The following is a 7,452-nucleotide window of genomic DNA, read 5'->3' on the forward strand; positions in this document are numbered from 1 at the left end:
AAAGTAGTAATTATAGTTCTTTGGAAAAAAAAAAAAAACACACAGGGAGGGAAACAATAATTATACAGATGGAGAAGGAAGTTCTTCCAGTTGAAATTCAGATTACTTTTCCCACATCATTTAGTTTAGAAGCCTATCAGTAAAGCATAAATTACAAACACTACTTCTCTCTAGAACTGAGCTTGGCTTTAAACATTACCCAGCTTTCTGATTATCTACTTCTTGTTTTCATCTAGCCCCACGTCATATGAATGCCAAAGCATACCTGGAGACAGTTTTTTCTTGGGGAGTAGCTGCATTTTGCAAAAGACACCTCCTTTTGTTCTATTTTGGTGGTGTTCTTCCTTGACTTTAACCATACTTTAGGGATCCAAATGCATAAATCTGACTCTGGTGTGTGTGGAAGACTAAGTAAGTTTGCTGTTTAGGCAAACCAGAAAGGAGATTACTTAGCAGATCTCCTCACTGATTCTTAAGTGATAGGGCATGATTTCCCTAGATGACCTGCTGTTGGCAGATATACCTAGGCAGGAAATTTCTTTTTGGTTCAGTAGAAACCCTGCACACCACAACTTATGTGGTGTTTCACCACCACTTTCACACACTTTCACCCTGTATTTTTGGGAGGCACCAAATTTTGTTGACAAGGATTCTGTCTTTTCCAGCTTCCATCTCTCCCCTGCCAAAATATTTCTTCTAATTAAATAATGCCGGACAGTGTACACAAGCAAATGATTACCCACATAATTTTGGTGTGAGCATGTTTAAGACCACATCCACACTGGTGAGGAAGCCAGGTTTAATCATGACTGCTTAAGTGTGAGAAGTGGGGGTTTGAGAATTGTTCTTGGCCAACAAAACCTTACAATTTTGCTGTGTGGTCAACTTTTCTGGGCCAGGTCTTCTGCCTAGCTTAAGCTTTAATAAAAGAAACAACATTTATATCAAAATGGAGAGCCATATCCTTGTTTCCAACCCTCCTTCCCTGCTCTGATCCTTCCTTAACAGATGAAGGTTACATCACCCATAATCTTGAGAATTCAATGTTTTGAAGACACAGTCTTGATGACAGACTTGTCTGTCTTTGGGGACTGAATTCAATTAACAATGAGGATGTGTGACTTCCCAAAGATTCAACAGCAAATGAGATAATGAAAATTAGTTTGGCCCTGCAGTTCAAGGCCATTTTGTGTTCTGTTCCTTCTTGGTTCTTGCATGTGTGTCGTTATCACCTGGCCTTATCAATTCACCCTGCAGCTGGCCATTGCAGCCTACCTAACCTTTAAGCTACAGAAATGTTCCTGGGACTTTGATTGATAGTTAATTCTCATGGCAAGAAGTGAATCAAAGAAAACTTTCCTCATGGTGATTAAAGAAACAGTCCCGTGTGTAAGTAAAGTCAGACCCAAGGCTAATGCAACAGTATCTGAAACCAAAGAGGGAACCACAAGCCTCAGGCCATTTTATCATTGCAGCTACCCAGGTGTGAATTTGAAAGGTCTCTGATGTAGATTAATAGGCATCACAGGTATGTAAATGATCTCTAAGTTTGGCACACTATAGAAATTATTTGGTTTTAGATCTTAAAATATCCTAAAGTGTAATTTTACAAAACACACACACACACACACACACAAAAAAAAAAAAAAAAAAAAAAAAACTTAATTCCCTTCAATACTGTGTTCTTTAAAAACAAACAAACAAAGTTAATTAGATGGGAAAACTCATAAATATTTTTAAATTAATATCAAAGATGAAAGCTTACTTACTTGGAAAAATTCTTGTTTCAGATGTCACTACATGTAAAGCCACAGAAAGAACCAAAGCACCACACTGCCTTCTCATTCTTCCTGGGCTACCCTGATGTGATTCTGTAGCTAGTAGGAGGTAGCCTGGTTTGTCCAAGCACATGTGTTGTTACTTGCTTCTCTTCTTGCTGTGACTACAGGTACTTTACGAGGAATACCATCCAACAGCACATGCTTTTAAAAACATCTGGCTGGAATCATAAATGGGCAATTCAACTACATTTTACCACCCATAACAATAAGCTAAATGCATGCTGTCTTTTGCGTGAGTGTTTGTGTGGTATCTGTTAGTGTTTACTTAGGAATCTTCCCAGCATGGGCAAAGCCCACACTTTGGGGCACAACCCCATCACTCCTCTAAACCTACACAAAAAAGGTCCTTGGAGCATTTATGGTAGGTCCCCAAAACAAAAACTCTCTCCATAAAAAGCTATTGAATTACTCTCATTCTGCAAGGCACTATTCCCCTCCCCATCCCACCACACGAGAAAACAAACCACCAGAACAGCCAAGATGTTACAGAAAGGTTTCTGTGTTTCTGTCAGAATGTAGCTAAAAGTTGTTTATGCATACATATGCATAGACACATACACATAAGTTTTACATATTTCTTGTTCTATCCACTTTCCTGGTGCAAGTTAATGGGTGTGAGAACAATGTCAATACATGCCACTTTGAGAACAATCTTTTATGTAACCCAGATTAAAATTTAACTGGCCTGCTTCACTATTCAGTATGTGCAGCCCTTTCAGCAGGATCTGATAAAGATCAGTTTTGCTGAAACTTGTTTTCGAAGTACTTACAAAAACAGCTTCCCTGCCACTGGCACTTGGAGCAAAACAGAATCACTGAACAAACTCTGTAAATTCAGCTGCTTTTGAAAATGAAGAATAGAAGTGGTCTGGGCATGCTTAGTATGGTTTTATAGGTGCAATAAATAAAAAAGGCTAAAAAGAGGCTCAAGGATTTGTGGTACAATGTCAGTCACTCTTCTTGCTTTAGTTGTATTGTAACACTAGTCCTCCTTCCAGTCTTGTAGGTAACTGCTTTGCTAACCTGTCAGCTGTGAATAGCTGTCCACTAGTGATGAATGCCTGAAGCAGGATGCATGTGACTGACAAACCCTACTCAGCTCCATGTTGGCATAATTGCCTCTTATCACCAAGAAAATTCATCCCTCCAAGCTGAACAACCCCTGCCTACCCCTGCCCTTGCAGACGGGGGACTGGCATAGGAGGGAAAAGGACTGCAGAATCTTCATTTAAATTGTGGAAAAATATATGATCAGCCTTCAGCACTGTTCATTGTATTATGTTTAAACATACACTCTTCTCACAAACTGATGGGGAAAATCTGAATTTCTATAGAAAGCTGATACGTAGTGATATTCTGGAAGTGGTGTGTGTGTAAGCAAGCCTCAAAGACAGCCCATTCATCTTTTGATAACAGGCTGTCATTTCTGCAAGGAACAGCTTACCGGTCAAAAGAGTTCATATATACATCAGCTTAATCTGGTGGGAGTTCTATCTATGAGTTTCAATCAGCAACAGCCAAGACTGCAGTCCTTAAAGGCTGTGTACCTAAGATGAAGCAAGCCTACAGCAAATAAGCCCCAATATAAGTTGCGTATTTAGAAATCAGACTGCTTAATTTAACTTTAGCACCAAGCCACAAAAGCCAGATGCCTTGAGCTGATTATAAATCTGATTTGTCCTCCAAGATAAGCATTTAGGAGATATTACTCTGTCCAAGAGGTCAACACTTTCAAACTTGCATATTTTAGATCCTTGAGATCCACGAACCCTTGAAACGTTATCAAAGTAGGATGTGGATTTGGGTGCACAGATCCTGTTAATAAATAACAGAAGAATCTGTGATCACCTTCAGCATAGCATTTTGAAACTAAAGCCAGAAATCCAGAGGACTTTATGGAATTTTCTTACTTTTCATGGCACCTTCCTTACCTGCGGGTATTCCTCAGGACTGCCAGAAAAACTTTTTATGGATGTGCAGACCAAAAGTACTTATGTGTATGTAAATATAGTTTACAAGAGGAGTGCAAAACCTAGGAAAATGCATAGCACAAGAAGACAATAACTCATGCCTTTTTTTCATGACTTCTTTTGTCGAAAAAAGCTTCATTTGTGGCTTACTGAAAGGCTACCATATAAGCCAGCAGAAGTTGTATCTTTATTGGTTTTCACAGCAGAGATTAAGAACACCAGATCTTAGCTTCTCACAGAGATAGTCCATAGTGATTTCTCCACTACCTTAAATTCTTATGGGAAAGCTAAAAATGCCAAATAATTTTGCAAAGGCTAGAGCAAACTTTTAGAAAGTGACAGGCATAGATGACTTTTTACCCTCTCTGAAAATAAGTTCTGTTGAGGATATGTTTTTGGAGGTATAATTTTTTGCAGCTCTGTATTCTCATGGGCATGTTTTTGGAGGAGTATTTTTACTTCAGCATAACAGCATTCATTTTGTGAAGGCCAATATGAAATTTTATGAATTTAATGCACATTTTTTGAAGTTTATGGCCTTCAACAAAGATTAATAATATTAAAAAGAGAGCTGGAGTAGGGTAACTGCTATCATTACTTGTATGTTTCTTTGCTTGGGAATGCATTAGTGTAGGCACTTTAAATACACTACAAGTTAAAGTAACTTTCTCTTGTTTGAACAACTCCCATTAGGCTGCCGATCAGAGCTGAACGAAAACCACAGACTCCAGTGGCTGTTAATTTTGGATTGCTTGAGTTTGTTTAAAGCTATGCATTCAACACAGTTTGAGACTTGAATCTCTAGTGCTATCTAGTGGCTAATACAGAAAATGGTTAAGGTGTACAAATACAGCTACATAAATCTCAGCATCTATGAGCAAATATCATTCCCTTTTCCACGTCTACCGAGATTTCAAGGTGTAGATGCAGGCTGGGTACAAAAGACAAACAGAAGTTTGTCTCACAAAGTTTCAGCACACCCAAGTTCCCTAGCTAAGTACTTAAGTCGAAACCAGCAGCTGACTGCATAAACATCTTTCTGTCTTGAAATGCCCAAGTAGAAACACTGAGGCAGACAGTGTTATCTTGATTGCTGGTGGCTATCCCCAAACCTGCTTATGTTTAAATTGGTGAGCATTTCTCCCCTCCAATTTCAGTTCACTTTTGAAATGGAAGTAAAAAATTACTAGGGTAATTCAAGCCAGCATTCACTCTAGAGAAAATCAAACAGGTCGTCAGGTGCCTGCAAATACCTTTGTCTCCTTGCTGCCTGGGATTTTTCTTGGTTCATCTTCTACTTGACACTGAGAAGAAAACCAATCTAATTTAGAATAGTTGCAACTTTGGGGCTTGCTTAAAGAGCTTTGCTAGTTTGGCCAACAAATTTAAGGTTTAAGCCCAAATATGGCTGCCAGTAATATATATAGGTGTATACATATATATCTATACATATATATAAATGCTCAAAATACCAGCTGAGTAAAAATAAGCCCTGCTCCTTTATGTAAAAGGAACATTCTTATGAACATATCTTTGACATGGGCCTAAATAAAAAAATAAATAAATAAAAAATTAAATTAAATTAAAAAAATATATAAATGAGGAAGACTGAGGTGTTTTCATACATCATGGGGTGCTCTTATTCCCACAAATACTGCATCAGTATCCCCAGACCCAAACTTTTCTTAATTTCAGATAGGATTGCGCTTCCCTAAAAGTGAAAACTGAGTGCTTTTCATCGTATTTTCTCATCCTATATCTTTAAGGAGGGGGAGTGAGAGAGTGGTTGTGGTGGAGCTCAGCTGCCCGGCTGGGTAAAACTACCATAGATGGTTAGAATACCTGTTCTGTGTTTTTCTATGTGAAGAAAAAATAAAAATGATATATCTGCAGGCTAATAATTAACACTTGCACAGTACTATTCCCCAAACCTAACGCTATATGTATATATATATGTAACTTTATGTGTGTATACCTATGTATTTGTATATATATATACACATTATATATACATACGTGCATATACACACACACACAAACAGAAACATACACAAAGCCTTTGACAACTTCCCCTTACACATTACAAAGCCTCCTCCCCCACCCCCCCAAGTAAAAAGAAACGGAGGAAAAGAGATATGAAGTGCAGACAGAAACGATGTGGTTGCTGGCAAAAACTGTGAATACTCTGATTTTTTTGTTGGAAACAAAAGGACAGCAGGTGATGACAGCCAGTAAACTTCTAATGAGTTATTTCTACTAAATGTAAATATTCAATAAATCTGCATTTAAAGACAAAGGCCCAGTTCTATTTTTATTTCCAGCTCTGGCACCTAGGAAAAGTAGAAAGTCTTTTCTCAGAGGGCAGATATAGTCAGTTATAGTTTAGCACTAACAAAGGCCAAGTTGTTACTTGGAGATAAGGCACAGATTGAAATAAAAATATACTTAGTTGTAACAGGAAGTTCAGCTCAGTCCAGGAGGTTCCCACCTTGTCTGGAACAATTCACTATCCTGGACAGGAGAGATTTACACTTAATGGAAAGGCTTTATTAGTCAGGTACAAAACTTAACACAAAGGCAATTACTGCTGTCATTCATCCTTGTGAACACCTCTGTAAAATCTCCACAGGAGACTGTGTCCACAAACTTTTTTCTGAAGTAATTAATGCAGATGATGCTATTACATACTTGATTAGAACAAGTTCTGACTCTATATTAACAAGAAATTTGAGAAGATTGCTACTTACAAAAGTGTAAGTATGTGATAGAACTAGAGATAAAGGTGGAACAAATGCAGGTTCTCTGCATAATCCTTAAGTTGCAGCCAAAATGCCCAAGGCTAGATCTTAAAACAAAACTAACACCAAAAAAAAAACACAAACCAAAACAAAAAAAAACACCAACAACCATCAGAAACAACAAAACCAACCAACGAACCAACCAACCAGCGAACTAACCAACCAACCAACCAACCAACCAACCAACCTTCTAAGACTGCACTTGAAGGTTGTCAGATCTATGGCACACACCTGTATGCCAACGAAAAATAACTGAGTATGCAGGAGTCCCACCATGCAGTGCTGTGGAGCATGCTCTCCTTGGGATGGGTTTCTAACCACCACAAAGCTCAGAGAGGTCTGGCAGAACAGTACCAGAGTTTTGTCTGCTTGGGTCCTAAAATGCTCAATTTCTCATACAGACAGAAATCTGCAGTTTTCTTCCGAAATGCTGCTGGACCTTATTTTCCATTATAGCATGACTTGCAAGAGAAGTTGTGGAGCCTATGCACACTCATTAAAGAATTTATTCAGGATATAGGAATTCAAGCACTGAACTATACAGTTATATGCAAAAAGGAGAAGCTGCAGAAGTAGCTGTTTTTATCCGGCATTTAAAATCACCATGAAGTAACACTAATGTACTACATTAAATGTGTCACTTGTCTAATTTCAGTCCTAAACTACTGAAAATGAACTCTCTGATCCAGATGCTTTGTTTGGATTTGCTTGTATTCCCCAGGAGAATTTTAGCATTAAGAGAAACACTTTCCTCTGCTACTTGTTTTTGTATGTATCCTGCAAAGTCAGTAAAAATGACTTATCTGAAACAATGATCAATTCATTTTTTCATTAAGAAAAAAT

This window comes from Anser brachyrhynchus, assembly GCF_964034855.1.
Source record: "Anser brachyrhynchus genome assembly, chromosome: Z".
Taxonomy (NCBI): Eukaryota; Metazoa; Chordata; class Aves; order Anseriformes; family Anatidae; genus Anser; species Anser brachyrhynchus.